The sequence below is a fragment of the Kogia breviceps genome, chromosome 10 (genome assembly GCF_026419965.1).
Source record: "Kogia breviceps isolate mKogBre1 chromosome 10, mKogBre1 haplotype 1, whole genome shotgun sequence".
Taxonomy (NCBI): Eukaryota; Metazoa; Chordata; class Mammalia; order Artiodactyla; family Physeteridae; genus Kogia; species Kogia breviceps.
In genome coordinates, this window is record NC_081319.1 from 4468989 (window position 1) to 4489424 (window position 20436).

Sequence of the window (20436 nt, forward strand, 5' to 3'; positions counted from 1 at the left end):
AGTGGTAAAAGCGGACGGGAAATAGTAATAAGCCCTTGCCAGCAGCAGCCGAAAACCTGCTGGATTCGAGGAGGAAAGAAGGCCTTACGATTGAAGGTAAGTAGAACAGGTGAGGGTCCCGGAGCGGCGGTCAGAAATCCGCTCACAGCTGAGCTGCCCTGGCCCTTCGCTCTCAGAAAACGGGGCCAGGCCAGAGGAACTCGGTTCCCGGCGCTTTGCAGGTGAAGGGCTAACCTGCACCGGAACGGCCCGGGTTCCCGCGGCCGCGTGGGTGGGCGGGGCCACGTCTTTCGGGGCCTACCTCCCCCTCCCCCCTGCAGCGTGCGCGCGCCCGCCGCCGCCTCGCGCGTGCGCCGCCTGCCGGGGGCGGAGGTTGTGGGTGGCGGCGGCGGGCGCGCGCGCGCTCGCCTCCTCGCGCCGGTTCGCGCTCCCGTGCTGGGACTGAGGCGGCTGTGGCGACTGCGGCGGCTGCGGAGGCGGCGGCTGAGGCGGCTGAGGCGGCGCGGGGGGAGGGCCGGGAGGGGGGTGGTTGGCGGGGGGGATGGACCGGGCTCGGCGGCCGCAGCGGCAGGAGCCGGTGCTTGAGCGCGAGCGACGGCGCTGGCGGAGACGCCGGCTGCTCCTCCCCTCCCTGCCGGTGAGTGAGTGCCCCCGCCCCCGACGCTGGCGGCGGCCGCGGCCCCTCACGGTCCCTGTGGCTCGGGAGGGGAGAGTCGTGAGGGGAGCGTGGCCGGGCGACGCCGCCGACGCGGCCCGGGCCTCCCGCTCGCGGCCTGGCGCGGGTCGGACCCTTGGTCGCTACCGTTCGGTGCTGAAGCCCTGGGCCTAGGGCTCGACCCCCAGCATCCTTCCGGGCCTCTTTCGTTTCCCGGCCCGTTCCGCTGTCATTTTGACCCTGGGGTTTCTCTCCCCTCCTCTTCGCTTCGCCCCCTTCCCAGCACCCCCTCCAGGGCCGCGGGGAGGGGCGTGTGAGGAGGTGGGCCGAGGCCCGAAGGACTGTCTGGGAGCTGGCTCTAGGGGGTCGGGTATCCTACGAGCCCTTGCTCGCCCTGGCGTCCCTAGAAGTTGGCTACTGGGGCTTAGCCATTGCCACCTGAAAGCAGTTTTGCACCTTTGTTTTGATTTTGAACTTGTCGTTTGAGGGGAGCAGGGAGCCGGCAGTTATGGGAACCGGGAGAATTGGTGGTGCGCGGTGGGATGCGAGTCTGGGCTGGCTGGGCTTGGTCCCAGGTGCCTTTTATTAACCCTTTTAGGAAGGGAAGAGGGGCTCAGTGAGTTGCACCATCTCTAAAGGGCCAGAGATCCATTTATAGCTTGCAGACCCCAGCTTTTTCAGCTTAAGCAAAGGTGTGTGTCGTGTTTGTCCAGGGGTTGGTTTGGTTCATCCCTAACATTGATGGTGAACATTCCCCAGGCGAATCTGCAGTAGTTTCTTGAAGCAGCCCACTTAAGCTTTTGGCTGATTTCCCCCCTCTTCTTTGGTGACACCTTACACATTCGTCTTGGTAGATCTTAGCCAGTGCTTTTGCAGGTTGCCTTTTCATCGTGACTTGTCATAGAGGAAAGGAAGATGAACACACACTTGTCTTAATCCAAAATGGTTGCTGTGAAGTCTGACATACTTATCAGAGGTACCTGTACCATAAGCATCTCTATGAAAGGTCTGAATTCCTAAATTAAAAAGCGGGTGGCTGCTTTAGAATAAAGCAAAACTTTGATTTGTTTATGCCGTCCGACCAGTATCTTACATTTGGAAGTTATTGACTAAACCAAATCCTTGTCTTTGAAGTATCTGTGTGTAGAAATTGTTGCAAAGCCTGGAAGGAGAGAACCTTATGAAAATGTTAATGTGTTGATGACAAGATTCCTCCAGGAGGTAGATACATTTTTTTCTCCACTTGTATTAGAAGAGTGAGACTCGGATTATGAGTAGGTGGTAGTTTTACTAGTGTCGTGTAACAAATGATGCTTATGGGTGGGATTTTAATGCAACAATACCTTGTCCTCTACCGACAGAGTTGGCTTGTATTTTTTTTGAAATCACACACCCACTCTCTGGCTAGTATAGAAAGATTATAAAGCTGCTTCTGGTCTGTGGGCGGTAACCTTTTAATTTCTGAAGAGTTTTCAGCTGCTTACAGAATAGATTGATGATCAGCAGCATAGGAAGGATTCAGAGATTAAAAATTCACTAGCACATGATCTAGATCTATTAAAATTATGAGGACTTATTAAGATTTAGCATGGTGTGGCTGCTGTGTACCAGGTATAGGAAATGAGATTTCTCAGAGTATTTGCACCTTATGATAAACAGAAGCACAATCAGCTGACAGTGTTGTGACACCTTACAGAAGTTGAGAGAATCTTTTATGAGCACAAAAAACCTGTACAATTTGATGAGAAACCCAATGACCTGGACTAATTGATGACCACCATTACTTTAAACTCTTTGCTCCTCTCTACTGGAATATTTCCCCTTTTCTTTTGCCTGTCATATTTGTACAAAACCTATCATGACTGAAGGCTTAAGTCTGAACTCCTCAGAGTGGCATTTATGAATCACTCATTAATTTATCAATCAAGTGTTTGTTGAGCCCTTATTTTATTCCAAGATTTTTTTCTAGGTAAGTCCTGAGCGACAGTGGGGGGGGGGGGGCAGAGCTTTATTCTGTGTGTGTGAGAATGAGGATAGCAAATAAGCAAATAGAGGTAATTTCAGGTAATGCTACAAATCAGGGATTAGCAAATTTTTTCTGTAAAAGACCGGAAATTAAATATTTTAGGCTTTATGGGCCATACAGTCTCTGTTGCAGCTACTCAGCTGTCTTGTTTTAGTGCAAAAGCAGCCACAGGGAGTACAGTACATAAACGAGTGTGTCTGTGTTCTCATTAAACTTTGGACGTTGAAATTTTAATTTCATACAATTTTCCCGTGTCACAAAATGTTTGAATTCTGCTTTTTGATTTTTTTCAGCCATTTAAAAATGTAGAAACCATTCTTAGCTCATAGGCCATACAAAAACATGGTTACGGTAAGCTGGATTTGGCCTGTGGTCTGGCCCTTTAAAGAAAAAGTTTGCTGACTTCTAATGTGAACCATGAAGAAAATAAAACAAGCTGATGTGACGAGTGAGTGACTGGTGGGGGTGGTGGGGAGGCCTCAGTGAGGAGAAGATGTTTGAGCTGTGGCCTAAGGGATGGAAGAGCTTTTCTGGCAGATGAAATAGCAAATACAGACATCTGCCAATGGAAATGAGTTTCTGTGTTTCCCCAGCATTGGCCTTTTCCACATAACCATGTCATTCTTGCCTTGGTGTCTTTCTTCATTTTGTTGTTCTCACCTAGATTGCCCACCTGTCAGGTTTTAAAAGTCTACCCATTATACAATCTAAGATTTGGAAGAGATCTTAGCTTCTTACCCAATTGCTCTCTTCTCACATGTTCTCAGTGATTTTTCAGCCTCTGTTTGAACACCTTTGATGACAGAAAATTCATTACTTTGAGGTAGCCCGTGCCATTTTTAGATAGCTCTGATTGTTGTTAGAATGTTCTTCATGTTGTGATAGGAGTCAACCTCTCTGCCTCCTTTCCCTGATGCTGCCTTACAGTGCCCATGGACTAAGCCTGAGGTGGGGCTGCACCTCATCCACAGGATTTGGCTCTAAAGTCAGTGCTTGAGACAAAAATTACATAAGATGAAAACTGTACTTGAAAATCCTTTAAATTGTTTAAAAAGCGTAGTGTGCATGTTTTTGCATATATAATTATTTAGTTCTTAAGCATTTTATAGACCGAGAGCCACTAAGCTTGACTGAAGGAAGGAGCAAGAGGGAGAAAATTAGGTAGGTATGTAGGCCTTCAAAAAATTTTGCCTTTTTTTTTTTTTTTTTTTTTTTTTTTTTAACCGGACTCGCAGACCCAGCAGCCATGGTTCATGGGCCCAGCCGCTCCGCGGCATGTGGGATCTTCCTGCACCGTGGCACGAACCCGTATCCCCTGCATCAGCAGGTGGACTCTCAACCACTGTGCCACCAGGGAGGCCCCGAAATTTTGCCTTTTAAGAGCTATCAAATCCTTATCAGAGAGTGGGGATGGTGGAGAATTTTAATGTGTTCCTGCTTTCTTGCAGGATTAATTTTATTGTATTTGTACATTAAAGCTCTTAATGTATAAATATAAAACATTAATAAATGTTTATCGATATGTTATGAATATTAAATGAGATAATATATATGGAAGCACCTGGCACATGGTAAGTGGTCAATCAATGTTTGCAGGATTTGAATCTAAGTTTCTGCTTCATTGGGCTCACATGCACACTGTCCTTTGGAAAGTTGTAGAGAAGAACTTGGCCACCTGCTTCCTGTCTTTCCAAATTGGCATTTCCTGTTGTGGCTCTGTAGAGCAGCTGTCACTCTCTTTGTCCTTGAGTGTTGGTCACATTTTACCAGAGGTCAGCTAGTAAGTTAAATGGGCATATGATGTAACTCTGTTAGTTCTGCTACGTGACCCTTAAAGTATTTGAACACCACTCTTATGCCTCTTATTTAAGTCTTCACTTTTCAGGGCTAAATACTTTCATTTCTTTTAGTTTTTCCTTGTTTCTTCACCCTTCTGTTTCTTGTAAGTGTACCAATTTATCATCATTCTTTTTTACTTTGGTACCCTGAAGTACATTTTAAGGTACAAACTTAAGTTTTACCTCCTTGATGAATTTTTCCCTTATATTTCTAGACCTTCTCTATATTCCTAAATACTTTTATCTGTATTTCTCAATTTAATATTTTCTTATTTTTGTATTTTATACTTCTTTTATGAGTATGTATCTTACCTCACAGTGAGACAACAAGCTTCTTGAGGGCCCAGACCATGTATAAATGTTTACAACTTCATAAAAATAAACTTTAAAAAGAAATGTTTTATTAAGAGCAGTGTTAGATTTAGTGAATTATTGTAAAGATAGTACAGAGAGTTCCTGTCTATCCCACACCCAATTATTAACATCTTACATTAGTGTGTTACATATGTCACAGTTAATCAATATTGATGCATTATTACTAAGTCAATACTTTATTCAGAGTTCCACAGTTTTTTCTTTAATGTCCTTTTTTGTGTTCCAGGGTCCCATTCAGGATGCCACATTACATTTAATAGTATGTCTCCTTAGCTTCTCTTGGTTGAGGCAATATATCAGACTTTCCTTATTTTTAATGACCTTGGCAGTTTTGAAGATAACTGATCAGGTATTTTTGTAGAATATCTTTCAATTGGACAGTTGTCTGATGTTTTTCTAATCGTTAGACTGATGTAATATGATTTTGGAAGGAAGACCACAGAGGTAAAGTGCCATTCTCATCACATATCAAGAGTACATATGACTTATCAGTGTTTCTGTTAACCTTGATCACTTAACTTGTGCTAATGTTTGTTTTCTCCACTGTAAAGCTACGCTTTTGTGCCTACCTTTCTACACTATACGCTGGAAGAAAGTCACTATGTGTAGCCCACACTTGGTGAGTGATGAGTTATGCTCTATCTCCTTAAAGGTAGAGTATCTACATAAATATCATTGCTCAAATTGTCCAGCTTTGGCCACTGGGAGCCCTTTCAGTTGGCTCCTGTATCCCTACCCTTTGTGTGTGAGTACTTTCTTTTTGGCAACATAAAATGCTTCAGGCTCCTCTTTTATATGTCATGCCTCAGTCGTACTAAGGAGCTCTAGTTCCTTGTGTTGGAAAATGGTATTTGAAACCAAGATTTGGGTGCTAGGTGTGCTGGTTGCTACCAGAGTGTTGTTGCTTCCAGGCATTCTGAGTGACAGAGCAAGGAGTTGGGTATATATATTAAGCTGTGTATATACACATATCTATAAATCTTTCTGTAGCTAGCTATTTGTCTATTAAGCTAAACATGAATTCAAACTGATATTTCCAATGCTAATTCCTTACCACATGGATCATTCTAACCTCTTCCACTCCACCAGTGAGAAACCTGGCTCCCAACCTCTGGCATCCATTTACTTAATTCTTCAGTTCCAGTATTCATGTGAAGTGGTTTGAGAATTCTTAATCTGTCCCCCTGTGGGAAAACACTTTATCAACTAGAGTACAGTGCTTATGGATAGTTCCTTTTGCCTTTAGACTGATAGACTCCACTTATTTCCAGCATTACTTAGGGGTCAGCACCTTATTCCTCCACCCCCAAATGAGGTGGTTTCATATGTGTAATAGATTTACATTGTTTTATTGCATTCTGCATTCCGTGCTGAGATCTGTTTATCTCTTAAATGATTGTTTCAAAATTTGCATACATTAAGGTTTATTCTTTGTGCTTTAAAGTTCTGTGGGTTTTGACAAACTTTTAATATCTTATATTCACCATTACAGTGTCGTATAGAGTAGTTTCAGTGCTCTAAAAAACTTGTGCCTCACATATTTAACTCCCCCCTCACCAGCCCCTGACAAACACTGATCTTTGTACTGTCTCTATTCTTTTCTAGAATGCCAGTACATTAAATTTTAAAAAAGTGTTTTTGAAAGATTTTTATGAACACAGCATTTTGTTAAGTAGTGAGAGATACAGGTACTAGATAACAAACACTTAGAAACATACTTCTTTTTTTCTCTTGAGGTAAAATTCACGTAACATAAAATTCATCATTTTCACCATTTAAAATGTGTGGTTCAGAGGCTTTTAGTACATTCACAGTGTTGTGCAGCCACCACCACCACCACTGTCTAGATCCAGAATATTTTCATCATCCCAAAATGAAACCTTGTATCCGTTAAGGAGTTCCTTTCCTCATCCTCTGGCAATCACTAGTCTGATTTTTGTCCCTATGGGTTTGCTTGTTCTGTACATTTCATTTAAATGAAATCATATAACATATGGCCTTTTGTTTCTGGCTTCTTTTACTTAATTTTTTAAAAAATTATTTATTTTTATTATTTATTTTTTGTTGGCTGCTTTGGGTCTTCCGTTCCTGTGCGCAGGCTCCTCATTGCGGTGACTTCTCTTGCTGCAGAGCGCGGGCTCTAGGCGCGTGGGTTGTGGAGCGCAGGCTCAGTAGCTGTGGTGCACGGGCTTAGTTACTCTGCGGCATGTGGGATCTTCCCGGACCGGGGATCAAACCCGTGTCCCCTGCATTGGCAGGTGGATTCTTAACCACTGTGCCAACACGAAGCCCACTTTTACTTAATGTTTTTAAGGTTCATCTATGTTGTAGCATGTTTCAGTACTTAATGTCTTTCTTACGGCTGAATAATAATTAATTGTATGGATAGATCACATTTTGTTGAATCATTCATCAGTGATGGACATTTGCATTGTTTTCACTTTTTGGCTATTATGAATAATGCTGTTATGAACATTCGTGTATAAGTTTTTGTTTGAACATATGTTTTAAATTCTCTTGGGTTTATAACTAATATTTCTTCTGATAAATTTTATTTTTATATTAAGAGGAAAGTTACCTGATGGCTTACTTGGAGTAAAGTGCTGAAAGAATGCTATTTTGTCTTGGCATGATATTCATTATGAAATCACATAATTTTCCTTTTGTCTTTACAGAGTAAAGAATGTTGGTCCAGATAGGGTAACAGTAGTAGCTTTCCCCTAGAATTCTGTTAGAGGAATATCCTGAATTGTGCTGTGTACCATTTAGTCTTTCTGAGAGTGCGATTCACTCACTGTGAAGTTGGATTATAAGATCTGCCTGTGGTCTCAAGGAATCTGAGTGTATGAGTTGTGTTTAACATTTTGTATTCAGAGGGATAGTAGGCAAGATTCCCATTCTGTAGTCTGTTTGGCATCAGTGATTTTACAGAGGTTTTATTCTTACTAACCACATTCCCTCTGAGGTTTGGACTATAATAGAGTGGCATTAAATATTAGTGTTTTCTTTTTCCTATTTCAGCACCACACCCTGAAGCTTTGTTTTGCTGTTATTGCTTTGACACCTTTGGTTTGATAAATTCATTTTCCTCAAGAAGACTTGGCAAATGTTTTCTTTTGCCAGTTTGGGGTAACCTGACCAATTTATTGAAAGCTAATATTGTTTTTCAAACTTCTTGAAAGCAAGGAACATTCTTTGCTGTCTTTGTAGCTTCTAAGTGACTTTGGGGTTCCCTGGAGATGATGGAAAAATAGATAAATTATATATTAACTGCCATCATACTTTATTCCAGGGAACTTTCTGTAGGCAGACCCTTTAAAAGGGTTTGTGTAATAGAACACTGGACTGGAACCAAGAATATTTTAATTTCACTTCTCTAAAAGACTCATCATTACTGGACACATAACTTGTACCTTGGGGCTTCTTTTTATAAAAAAGATAATATTGACTGTGTAATTTACAGGAATGTGTGATGGGAAATGAGTTCGGTTAATCAAGATACTTTATTTTGGAAGATATGTGTATTATGTGTATCTTGTTAGTGTTAACCCTAACCCTTTATTTTAATAATGTAGGTGAATCTGCTATCTCATGGTAATTAAAGCCTTTGTCAAGTACTGTATGTGTATTCTATTTACCATTTCCAGTGCTCTTCATTTTTCTTTGTAGTTATAGATTTCTACCTGGTACATTTTCCTTCTGAAAGAAGGACTTCTTTTAACATTTTTTGTGGTGCAGATTTGCTGGCAATGAATCCTTTCATGGATTTTTGTATGTCTGAAGAAGTCTTTAATTTGCCTTGATTTATAGAGGCTGTTTTCGCTGGATATAGAATTCTAGGCTGGCAGTCTTTTTGTTTGTTTTTAGTTTCAGTACTTTAGAGATGTTGCTTCACTGTCTTCTGGCCTGCATTCTTTCCAATAAGAAGTTGGCTGTCATCCTTGTCTTTATCCCTGTGTACATAATGTGTGATTGTTTTCTTCTGGCTACCTTTCATTTTTCTTTCAATTTTAAAAAATTCTGGTATAACATAAAATTACCATAACATAAAATTTACCATCTTAATCATCTTAAGTACTGTTCAGTGGTATTAAGTACATTTATATCATTTTGTGAACATTACAGCCATCTATCTCCAGAACACTTTTCATCTTGCAGAACTGAAATGCTATACCTATTAAACAATAACTCCCCATTCCCCCCTCCCTCCAGCCCCTGGCAACTGCCAATCTACTTTGTGTCTTTATGATTTTGAGTACTCTAAGTACTTCATATAAGTGGAATCATATAGTATTTGTCTTTTTGTGACTGGCTTGTTTCACTTAGCATAATGTTGTCAAAGTTCATGCATGTTGTAGCATATGTTGGAATTCCCTTCCTTTTTTAAGACCAAATAATATTCCATTGTAGGTATACACCACATTTAGCTTATCCATTTATCTGTTGTTTTCACTTGGGTTGTTTTTTGTTTTGTTTTCACTTGGCTTGTTTTTATGTTTTAGCTATTGTGCTTCATGCTACTGTGAACATAGATGTACAAATATCTATTTCAGATCTTCCTTTTTTTTTTTTTTTTTTTTGGTGGTACGCGGGCCTCTCACTGCTGTGGCCTCTCCCGTTGTGGAGCACAGGCTCTGGACGCACAGGCTCCGTGGCCATGGCTCATGGGCCCAGCCGCTCTGTGGCATGTGGGATCTTCCCAGACCGGGGCATGAACCTGTGTCCCCTGCATCGGCAGGTGGACTCTCAACCACTGTGCCTGCAGGGAAGCCCCACATCTTGCTTTTAATTCTCTTGAGTTTATACCCAGAAGTGGAATTGCTGGATCATATGGTAATGCTGTGTTTAAATTTTGAAGAATTGCCATACTGTTTTCCATAGCAGCTGTGGAAAGGTGGAATGTTTTACATTCCCACCAACAGTGCGTAAGGGTTCCAGTTTCTCCACATCCTTGCCAAAATTGTTATTTTCTGTTTTTGTTTGTTTGTTTGGTTTGTTTTGGGATAGGAGCCATCCTAATGAGTATGAGGTGGTATCTCATTGTGGTTTTGATTTGTGTTTTCTTGATAAGTTATGTTGAGCATCATTCATGTGCTAATTGGCCATTCATACATTTTTGGATAAATGTCTTTTCAAGTCCTTTGTCCATTTTGAATTGGATTTTTTTTATGATCGTTGATTTGTAGGCGTTCTTCTATATTCTAGATATTAATTACTTATCAGATATATGATTTTCAAATGTTTTCTCCCGTTCTGTACTTCTCTAGCTGCTTTTAAGATTCTTTTCCAGTGTATCTCTGATTTTAAGCATTTTGACTTTGGTTATTCCTTGTTGGAATTTTCATTTTCTTCATGTTTCTTGTGCTTGGTGTTTATTGAGCTTCTTGGCTCTGTGGGTATATGGTCTTCATCAGATTGGGCAAATTTTTGTATATTACTTTTTCAAACTTCCTCCCCTCCCATACACACCCAAGATTCTAACTATACATATATTATTAGGCTCCTTGAGTTTGTCCCATAGCTCACTGATGCTCTGCTCTTTTTCTGTCTTCTTGTATTCCAGGTTTCATTTTGGATAGTTGCTGTTGTTATGTCTTTACATTCACTAATCTTTTCTAATGCATTGTCCCTATCTGCTGTTAATGCCATTCAATGTACAGTTGACCCTTGAGCAATGCAGGAGTTAATCCACATATAATTTATAGTTGGCCCTCTGTATCTAAGGTTCCTGTGCATCCTTGGATTTGACCAGCCATGAACTGTGTAGTACTGTAATATTTACTATCAGAAAATATCCATGTATAAGTGGAGCTGTGCAGTTGAAATCCGTGTTGTTCAAGGGTCAGTTGTATTTCATTTACACCTTCTATATATTCTATAATTTGTAGTTTGATAGAAGTGTGGTGATTTGGCACGTATTAGGAAATACTGCCGCCAAAATATAACAAATTCTGTAAGATACCTAACGGTACACAAGATCACCCTATGTGTCAAATTAACTTTGATGTCCCTCAGTTTCCACATTAACTTTGCTTTTCTGTGAGACCTAAATATGTATTTTTTGCATGATTATTCTGTATTTTCTGCTGACATAGACATCTGCATTAGTAGTTCTACAGTATTTGTTTTATAAGGCACTAGAGTGCTTTGGTGTTTTTGGCAATATTATTTGCCTATGTTTGGTTATATGATATGACCATCATCTTGCAATAAAAAACATGAAATAGATTTTTTTATTTTATTTTTTTTATTTTATTATTTTTTTGTGTGTGTGGTACGCGGACCTCTCACTGTCGTGGCCTCTCCCGTTGTGGAGCACAGGCTCCGGACTCGCAGGCTCAGCGGCCATGGCTCACGGGCCCAGCCGCTCCACGTCATGTGGGATCTTCCCGGATCGGGGCATGAACCCGTGTCCCCTGCATCGGCAGGCGGACTCTCAACCACTGCGCCACCAGGGCAGCCCATGAAATAGATTTTATATTTTCTTTATTGCTTATTTATTATTAATCAGAGAGCTGGATTGCTGCTGTCATTGATAACCCCAGTCTGACTGGGCTAGGTCACTTGTGTTACCTCCGTGTGATCTTCTGATGTTCACTGTATCAACCTGAAAAATTTTGCAGACTAACAACTGGTAATTGTTTGCTAGCCAGACGTTTGCATTCACTAGTATTTTTTTCTCTTCTAGCTCCTCTGTTCCAGCAGGTATTACTCTCTTGAGAGCAATAGACTCTTAAGACTCTCTTCTAGCTCCTCTGTTTCAGCAGGTACTACTCTCTTTACTCGACAGTTAGCACTTTATTAAGATGCTGACAGTTGGTGAACAGCTGCTCTTGAGCATAAGATTTAGAAGACTGTCTCCATCTTCCCAGATTAAATTTCTTTTTATATGGATCTTCTACTTCTCTGTCTTTTTTAAAAATAAACTTTTGGGAAACATTTTGGATTACAAATGTTGATCCTCATCTATGCAAAGAAAAGAAAGCCATTGTGCTGGGATTTTGAGGAGGTATGTCTTTTTTCTTCTGTTGCAAAATTGCATCACTTTGGCACTCAGAGCAGTATGACATCATATTATAAAGCTGAGTCTTTCCTCAGAAGAATTCAGTTATCATACATTCATTTATTTCATCTTACTTTCTCCTATTCTTCCTTTTTTCTAGCAGTCGTCCTAGCTCAGTAATAACTTTTTTATTTTTATTTTTTTTGTGCGGTACGTGGGCCTCTCACTGTTGTGGCCTCTCCTGCTGCAGAGCACAGGCTCCAGACGCGTAGGCTCAGCAGCCATGGCTCATGGGCCCAGGTGCTTCGCGGCATGTGGGATCCTCCCGGACTGGGGCACGAACCCGTGTCCCCTGCATCGGCAGGCGGACTCTCAACCACTGTGCCACCAGGGAAGCCCTTGGGTAGTGTTTTGAAGAGAGACCTCATTTGTTTATTTTATGTCTTCAATATATTTATTGAGTGCTTACTGTGTTCTAGGCACTGGGGAAGAAAACTGACAAAAATCTCTGCCTTTATAGAGCTTATTTTATATGATATATGGGAGATAGAATAAACAAAATAAATAAGTAAAAAAGTAGTTTTTTAAACCTATGATGACAAGTTCTGATGAGAAAAGTAAAAGTGGGAAAGAGGAATAGGGCTTACTGAGGGGAGGGATTTAGTGGTCACAGACAACCTTACAGAGAAGGTCACATTTGAGTAAAGTCTTGAAAGAGGTGAGAGAGAAATGCAGAAATATGAGAAGAGCATTCCAGGCATAGCAAATGGCAAGTGTAGAGGTCCTGAGACACAAGCTTGCATGAGGAATGGCAGGGATTGGGGAGGGTAGGTTCTTATCTTATGGTGCCTTATGGAAGTGCTTTTCAAACTTTAATGTGTACATAAATTACCTAGGGTGTTCTTGTTAAACTTCAGATTCTGATTTTTTAGGTCTGAGGTGGGGCCCATTTCTAAGCTTCCAGTTGCTGCTGGTCCTGTTGGTCCTTCTAAGACTTTAGCTTTTTTTTTTTTTTTTTTAAATAACTGTATTTATTTATTTATGGCTGCAGTGGGTCTTCATTGCTGTGCACAGGCTTTCTCTAGTTGTGGAGAGTGGGGGCTGCTTTTCTTTGCGGTGCGTGGGCTTCTCATTGCAGTGGCTTCTCTCGTAGCGGAGCACGGGCTCTAGGCGCGCAGGCTTCAGTAGTTGTGGCTTGCAGGCTCTAGAGCGCAGGCTCAGTAGTTGTGGCACATGGGCTTAGTTGCTCCACGGCATGTGGGATCTTCCCGGACCAGGGGTCAAACCTGTGTCCCCTGCATTGGCAGGTGGATTCTTAACCACTGCGCCACCAGGGGAGCCCGAGACTTTAGCTTTTATATTGAGTAAAGTAAGCCTTTGGAGGATTTTGGGCAGTGGTATGACATGATCTGACTTCCATTTTGACATTGTCACTACTCTGGCTGCTGCTGGTAATAGATGGATGGTGGGTTGGGCAGGGGCAAAGGCCGGAATGCAAGTTAGGTGGCTGTTGGTGTAATCCAAGTGAGAGAAGTCGACAGTTTGCCCTAGCGGGGAGCAGTGAATATGATGACACACGGTCTGATTCTGAATGTATTTTTCAAGTAGAGTCAACTGATTTTGCTTATAGATTGGATGTGTGCTGTGAAAGAAGGGAAGGACTTCAGGGCAACTCCCAGGTTTTTGCTCTGAGTTCCTGGAAGGATGTTCTTGCCACCTATTGATGGGGAAGACTGAAAGGGGAACACATTTGGAGGGGAAGAACAGAAGCTCAGTTCTGGACATACATTATAGTTGCCTATTAGAGTTAGTGGAGATGTTGAATAGATAGTTGGGTTTATGAATCTGAACTTCAGGGGAGAAGATCTGTTGGGTATACCTCAGGGTGTTGTTGACAAATAGACTGTATTTAAAGCCAGGAGGCTGGATGGGATCACCAAGGGAGTGAGTAGAGATAGAAGTAAGTAGAAGTTGAAGAATTTAATTAACTCTGGAGTAGACCAGAGTTTAGAGGTCTTTAGAGGTCAGAGAGACTAGTAGGAACAATCAGAAGAGACTTAGTAGCCCCAGCCAGAGCGGTAGGAAGAAAACTACGTAAGAGGTATCCTGAAGCCAAAGGAGGAAAATGTTTCAAGTAGTAGGGAGTGATCAACTGTGTCAAATACTACAATTAAGATGAGGGCTGAGGGCTTCCCTGGTGGCACAGTGGTTGAGAGTCCGCCTGCCGATGCAGGGGACACGAATTCGTGCCCCGGTCCGGGAGGATCCCACATGCTGCGGAGCGGCTTGGCCCGTGAGCCATGGCTGCTGAGCCTGCGTATCCGGAGCCTGTGCTCCGCAACGGGAGAGGCCACAGCAGTGAGAGGCTGAGACAGGTCATGGAAGCAACCTAAATGCCCATCAACAGACAAATGGATAAAGATGTGGTACATATATACAATGGAATATTACTCAGCCATAAAAAGGAACGAAATTGGGTCATTTATAGAGACGTGGATGGACCTAGAGACTGTCCTACAGAGTGAAGTAAGTCAGAAAGAGAAAAATATCATATATTAATGCATTTATGTGGAACCTAGAAAAATGGTACAGATGAACTGGTTTGCAGGGCAGAAATAGAGACACAGATGTAGAGAACAAATGTATGGACCCCAAGGGCGGAAATTGGTGGGAGGGGGTGGTGGTGGGATGAATTCGGAGATTGGGATTGACATATATACACTAATAGGTATAAAATAGGTAACTAATAAGAACCTGCTGTATAAAATTCAAAAAAAAAGATGACTGAGAATTAACCATTTGGTTTAGCAAAGTGAAAGTTATTGGTAACCTTGAAAAGAATAGTTTCATTGAGGCAGTGGGGGTAGAAGTCTGGCTGGAGGTGTTGCCTTTCCAACAGCAAAACTGTCCTAAACCTTGTAAAGGTTGGACACTTAGGTAAAAATCTATAACTCTAGATGAATGACTGTGATAGGAGGGGATTTAAGATGTTTAAGTACAATGGGCTCGATTAATTGTTCATTTAAATAATTTTGGAATATGTACTTTGAGATCTTTAGAGTATCCTAAACCGTTGATTGTTAGTTCCTAAATTTTTGTTTCATGCTTTCAGGGTTTTAAAATAATCCTTAGCAGTTACTATGAAAAAGAAGAAATGTGAGGATTGGTTAGGAACCAACTGGCTATCAACTACTCTTTCCTAGAGTATAGGGCTGAAAGACTCTTTAAACATTAATATTTAGGCTGTCAAAGGGGCTTGTGAGAATGTCCTCACACTCCTATCTGTTTTTCAGTAGGAGTATCCAGTCTTTGTAGCATCCTCAGCTAGATGAGCTTGTACGAATAACCAAAATTAGGTATAATATACTCTGGTCTTGGCATTTATGGAAGACCTCTTTTTCTTCATTTGTTTATTTAAAAAGTATTTATTGAGTACTTTCATATATGTTTGGTTCTGTTGTATGTGCTGGAGATAGACTGGATAAAAGTTTCTGCCTGAATGAAATGTGTGTTCTAGTAGAAATGAAAGTAGCAGACTGGGGCCAAAACTTGTTAGTGGTCTCAGACTGCTGCTTGTCTTAATGCTGTGTGTGTTCATGTGAAACCCAGAGAAGGCTATTGTGAGCTGAGCTTTCCTTTCTGACAGCACAGTGCACAAATTTTGTGGAGAATATTTCCATAGAAAACAGTTAAGCCATTATCTGACCAACCTTGATGGTGAAGAGAGAGGTTCAAATAGTTTTTTGTTTGTCTACTTATTTTTTCTTTTTAGATTGTTAGATCCATAAGTGGTATATGAGATTGATCCTGTAACAATTCAAGTCACAGACATTTGAACATGGATTATAGGCAAGGAAAGCCCTGTGCCAGGGACCAGTAGTCAAACAGTAATTTTTAGGGATTTTGTGTAAATGTAAGCTTTGACCCACTTTAAAAAAAAAAAAATTATTTATTTTGGCTGTGCTGGGTCTTAGTTGCAGCATGTGGGATCTAGTTCTCTGAAGTCAAACAGTAATTTTTAGGGATTTTATATAAATGTAAGCTTTGACCCACTTTTTTAAAAAAAAATTTATTTATTTATTTTGGCTATGCTGGGTCTTAGTTGCAGCATGTGGGATCTAGTTCTCTGACCAGGGATCGAACCCAGGCCCCCTGCATTGGGAGTGCGAAGTCTTACCCACTGGACCACCATGGAAGTCCTTTTTTTTTTTTTTTTTTTTTACAGTAAAGTGTATTTTTTCTTTAAATTTTATTTATTCATTTTTGGTTGTGTTGGGTCTTCGTTGCCATGCACGGGCTTTCTCTAGTTGGCAGCGAGCGGGGGCTACTCTTCGTTGCAGTGTGCGGGCTTCTCATTGCGGTGGCTTCTTTCATTGTGGAGCACGGGCTCTAGAGCACAGGCTCAGTAGTTGTGTTGCACTGGCTTAGTTGCTCCGTGGCATGTGGGATCTTCCTGGACCAGGGATCAAACCCGTGTTCCCTGCATTAGCAGGCAGATTCTCAAACACTGTGCCACCAGGGAAACCCCTAACCCACTTTTTAAATTCTTTTTTTTTTCTTGCATAATGTAAGTCTAAAAGCAATTTTAATTTTTTTATTTCAAACGTTATTTTGAATAGGAATACTCAAATGTTGCAACAATTTAGGAATGAAAAAAAATGTCCCTTTAATCTCTGATGGCCAACCCCCAGTTCTCCTTACAAGCGACCATTTATTTTTTTACCAGTTTTTTGTATTTCCTTCCAGAGATATTTTACATGCATGTATGTATATGAATTTATTTATATCTCACCTTTTAAAAGCTCAGATGGAGCCCTTCTATCAACAGTTCCATTTTTGTGTGCAGAGCTTTTTTCTCATAAAATATATCACTACTTAAAAACTTGTCATTTTTTTAACAGCTGCATAGTGTTCCATGTCATGTATTTACTATAATTTTATTTCTTTTGGTTTCTTATATGCCCAACGTTAAGACAACCAGGACTAGTCTGAGACCACTAGCAAGTCTTGGCCCCAAATCTGCTACTTTATTTCCACAAGTATTTAAGCTCCATTAGTTTCCATGGATAGACATGAAGTGTATCATTTAGGATACATTCAGTTGTAAAAGTAACAGAATATCTAACACTGACTTAAACAGTGAAAAGTTTAAATTGTCTGATATAAACAGAAGTAAGGAGATAGGTGGCCCAGGGCTAGTTCAGTAGCTTGGTAATACTTAGGACCCACATTTTTCCATTTATTAACTCAGTTAATCTTCAGTATGTTGGCTTTTCCATTTTCCCGTGTAGCCTCATGGTTGTAGGATGGCCACCTCAGCTCTAAGCAGTACAACTAGCTGCGTTTAAAGAAAGGAAATGGAGGACAAAATATTTTTCTGCTGGGAAGACTGTCATTTTATTTTATTTATTAATTTTTTATATTTATTTATTTATTTTTGGCTGTGTTGGGTCTTTGTTGCTACACTCGGGCTTTCTCTAGGTGCGGCAAGAAGGGGCTACTCTTTGTTGTGGTGTGCAGGCTTCTCATTGCGGTGGCATCTCTTGTTGCAGAGCACGGGCTTTAGGTGTGCGGGCTTCAGTAGTTGCAGCACGTGGCCTCAGTAGTTGTGGGTCGCGGGCTCTAGAGCGCAGACTCTGTAGTTGTGGTGCACGGGCTTAGTTGCTCTGCGGCATGTGGGATCCTCCCGGACCAGGGCTCGAACGCGTGTCCCCTGCATTGGCAGGCAGATTCTTAACCACTGCGCCACCAGGGAAGTCCAAGACTCTCATTTTAAATGGGAAGGAAATAATTCCCAGAATTCTCTTAAACAGTGTTTCATGAATTTTAGTGTGTGTAAGACTTACCTAGGGAGCTTGTTAAAATATGAATTCCTGGGATCCACTGACAGAGATTCTGAAGTCTGTAGGTTTAGAGTGGGACCTGAGAATTTGTATTTCTAATGAGGTCCCATGTGATGCTGATGCTGTGGATCAGCAAACCATAGTTTGAGTAGCACTGCTCTGTACGACATCTTCTTACATTTCAGTGAGGGTCATGTTGCTGCCCCTGACCCCCAGCGTGTCTGGGAAAGTGATTGGCAAAGAGAATGTGATAGCCATAGTTGGCTTCAGCCAGTTAGGAGTCATCTTTTGGGGTGGGGCAAATAACCACCCTGAACAAAATTTGAGTTCTGATTAAGGAGGTAGAAGGGAAAAATGGATGTTGGGTGGACCACTAACAGTATCTAGCACTTTTTCTATTACAAATAATGCTGTGCTGAATATCCATGTTCCAAAGAAAAGATAGGTGTAATTAAATTTTTAATAGATATTTCCACATTGTACTCTAAAGAGTTGGAATCAGTTTACATTCCCATGAACAATCTGTAAGAGTGCTTGTTTCCCCACACTGCTTACAGATTAGATGTGTTATCAATATCAGACATTTTGATCTTACCACACAGGTAAAAAATAGTATCACATTATATTGACAGATTTAATTTACATTGCGCTTTACGAGGGGAGAGGTTGAAGGTCTTTTCATCTATATAATAATCATTTGTATTTCCTTTTCTGTGAACTGGCTGTTCATGTTAGACTTTGGTTCTTTTTTCTTTTTAAAAAAAATATTTATTTATTTAGGCTGTGCTGGGTCTTAGTTGTGGCAAGCAGTATCTTTGTTGCGGCATGCAAACTCTTTAGTTGCGGCATGCGAACTCTTTAGTTGCGGTGTGCATGTGGGATCTACTTCCTCAACCAGGGATCAAGCCTGGGCCCCCTGCATTGGGAGCGCAGAGTCTTATGCCCTGGGCCACCAGGGAAGTCCCGGTTCTTTTTTCATTGATTAATTGATTTTTTTTTTCCCTTATGAATTTGTAGGAGCCATTTTTTGTAATGAAATCAGCCTATTACTATGTATTGCAAATACCTTTTCCTGGTTTGTCTTTTAATTTGCTTATTTATTTTGTTACAAAGCACAGTGATTACACAGGATTGTAAGTTCTGCTTTTGCCAACCTTTATGGATTTGGATTTGAATGTAGTGGTATAAATGCATGCTTACCAAAAATCTTGTAAATGATGTTAAAACTCTAAGGGTTATCTAATATGTTGCATCAAAGAAAATCAAGGTGATCTAAGCAGGATGAAGTATCAAAGTGGCAAGATAGGTATGATAGAAATGGAAGGTCCTACTCTTTAACAGAAATGATCTGGCCCCAAATAGTTTGTTTTTCATTTGAAAGCCACCATAATCTATAAAGTAGTTGTATGATGTAGCTGTGAAAAGAGGCTAACATTGATGAACATTTGTAGATGTAGTGTTAGATTAAAAGAAGTAATAGTCCCTTTGTTCTTGTACTGTCAGATTATGTCTTGAGTATTGTGTCCACTTATGGATTCTGCACTTCAGTGGGACAATGATAATCTAAATTGTCCAGATTAAAGTGACCAAAATACTACTGAGAGCTCTAGCTACCTTTATCTAGTGAAGAACACTGGAAGAATCAGGAGCTATTTTGCTATAGAAGGTAACACTTGGAACCTTAACTCTCTAGATATATTTGTAGAGTTTTAAGCAAGAGGGAGCAAACTTCTCATATGTATTGCTCCAGAGGACAGACATCACGTAGAAGGTGCATCAGTGGAGGTGAATTTCATCCTGCTTGTGGGGAAGACCTTTCAAACATAAGATCTCTGCAACAGTGGAATAGCTAAATTGTGAGGTCTCTGTCATTAGACATATTCAGATGTAGGCTGGATGATTGTCTTCTGGAGATAATATGAGAGGAGTTCCTGCAAGAGTTTGGACTGCATGGTTTTTCTCATCCCTCAGAGCTCTTAAGATTTTCTAATTTCAAATGGTCTCTCTCTTTAGTGCTAATATTGGTAATGATGAGAAAGTAATAAAAAGTTTTACTGACTTAGTTCCCTAATAAGGGGAAGAAAAAAAAAAATGAAATGTTTGCCAACCAGCAAGAGAGTACAGTTTAAAAAGGCAGTTTTTTAAAAAGTGTGTAAAGTAGAATACTAGATCTGTACATGGAATTTCATTTTTACTTTATAATTATTTTTTCAACAGAGCATCTCTTAAGACTAGTCTTTCAAGGGCATCATTTGGGATATGTTATCCTCAAGGATTGTTAGAGAGTTTATAATTTTACTCTGCATAATAAAAAGTTAAGGCTGCTATAGTGTAGAAGAAGGCAGGGATGTGTGCATTAAAACTAGATTTCGTCCCCATCTCTGCCACTTGCTGGGTACAGTGTGAAATTTAACGATGAGATTTAATTTTCTCATCTGCTGTTGGGGGCCATGGCTATCTTTCAGAATTGCATGCACTGGAAATAATTTATCCTAAGTTTAATGCCTGGTACAAAGCACATAGATGGCATAAAATTACTGCTAATTATTATTAGTAGGAACTCTTCTGACAGCATTGCTTAAATTTGTGTGTTTTCTGTTCATGTGTGTGCAGCAAGGTAAGCTGGGAGATTATATCAACAAATCCAGTTGTATCTTCAAGCTTTACAAATATAGACTAGGAATTAACTACTTTTG

At 40.8% G+C, this 20436-nt stretch overlaps 1 protein-coding gene across 12 annotated transcripts in view; it reads left to right on the forward strand.

Moving 5' to 3' along the window:
* The first annotated feature begins 432 nt into the window (after positions 1–432).
* The window catches only part of TMCC1 (transmembrane and coiled-coil domain family 1), a 243240-nt gene continuing 223236 nt past the window's right edge, over positions 433–20436 (forward strand). For 5 of the 12 annotated variants that reach the window (XR_010842459.1, XR_010842458.1, XM_067043375.1 and 2 more), the window contains exon 1: positions 535–637. The gene's annotated coding sequence lies outside the window, so the exon portion shown is untranslated. Of the gene's footprint in view, positions 638–20436 lie in introns of all 12 variants that reach the window. The other 7 variants (XM_067043376.1, XM_067043381.1, XM_059076881.2 and 4 more) reach the window with 4 other exon arrangements.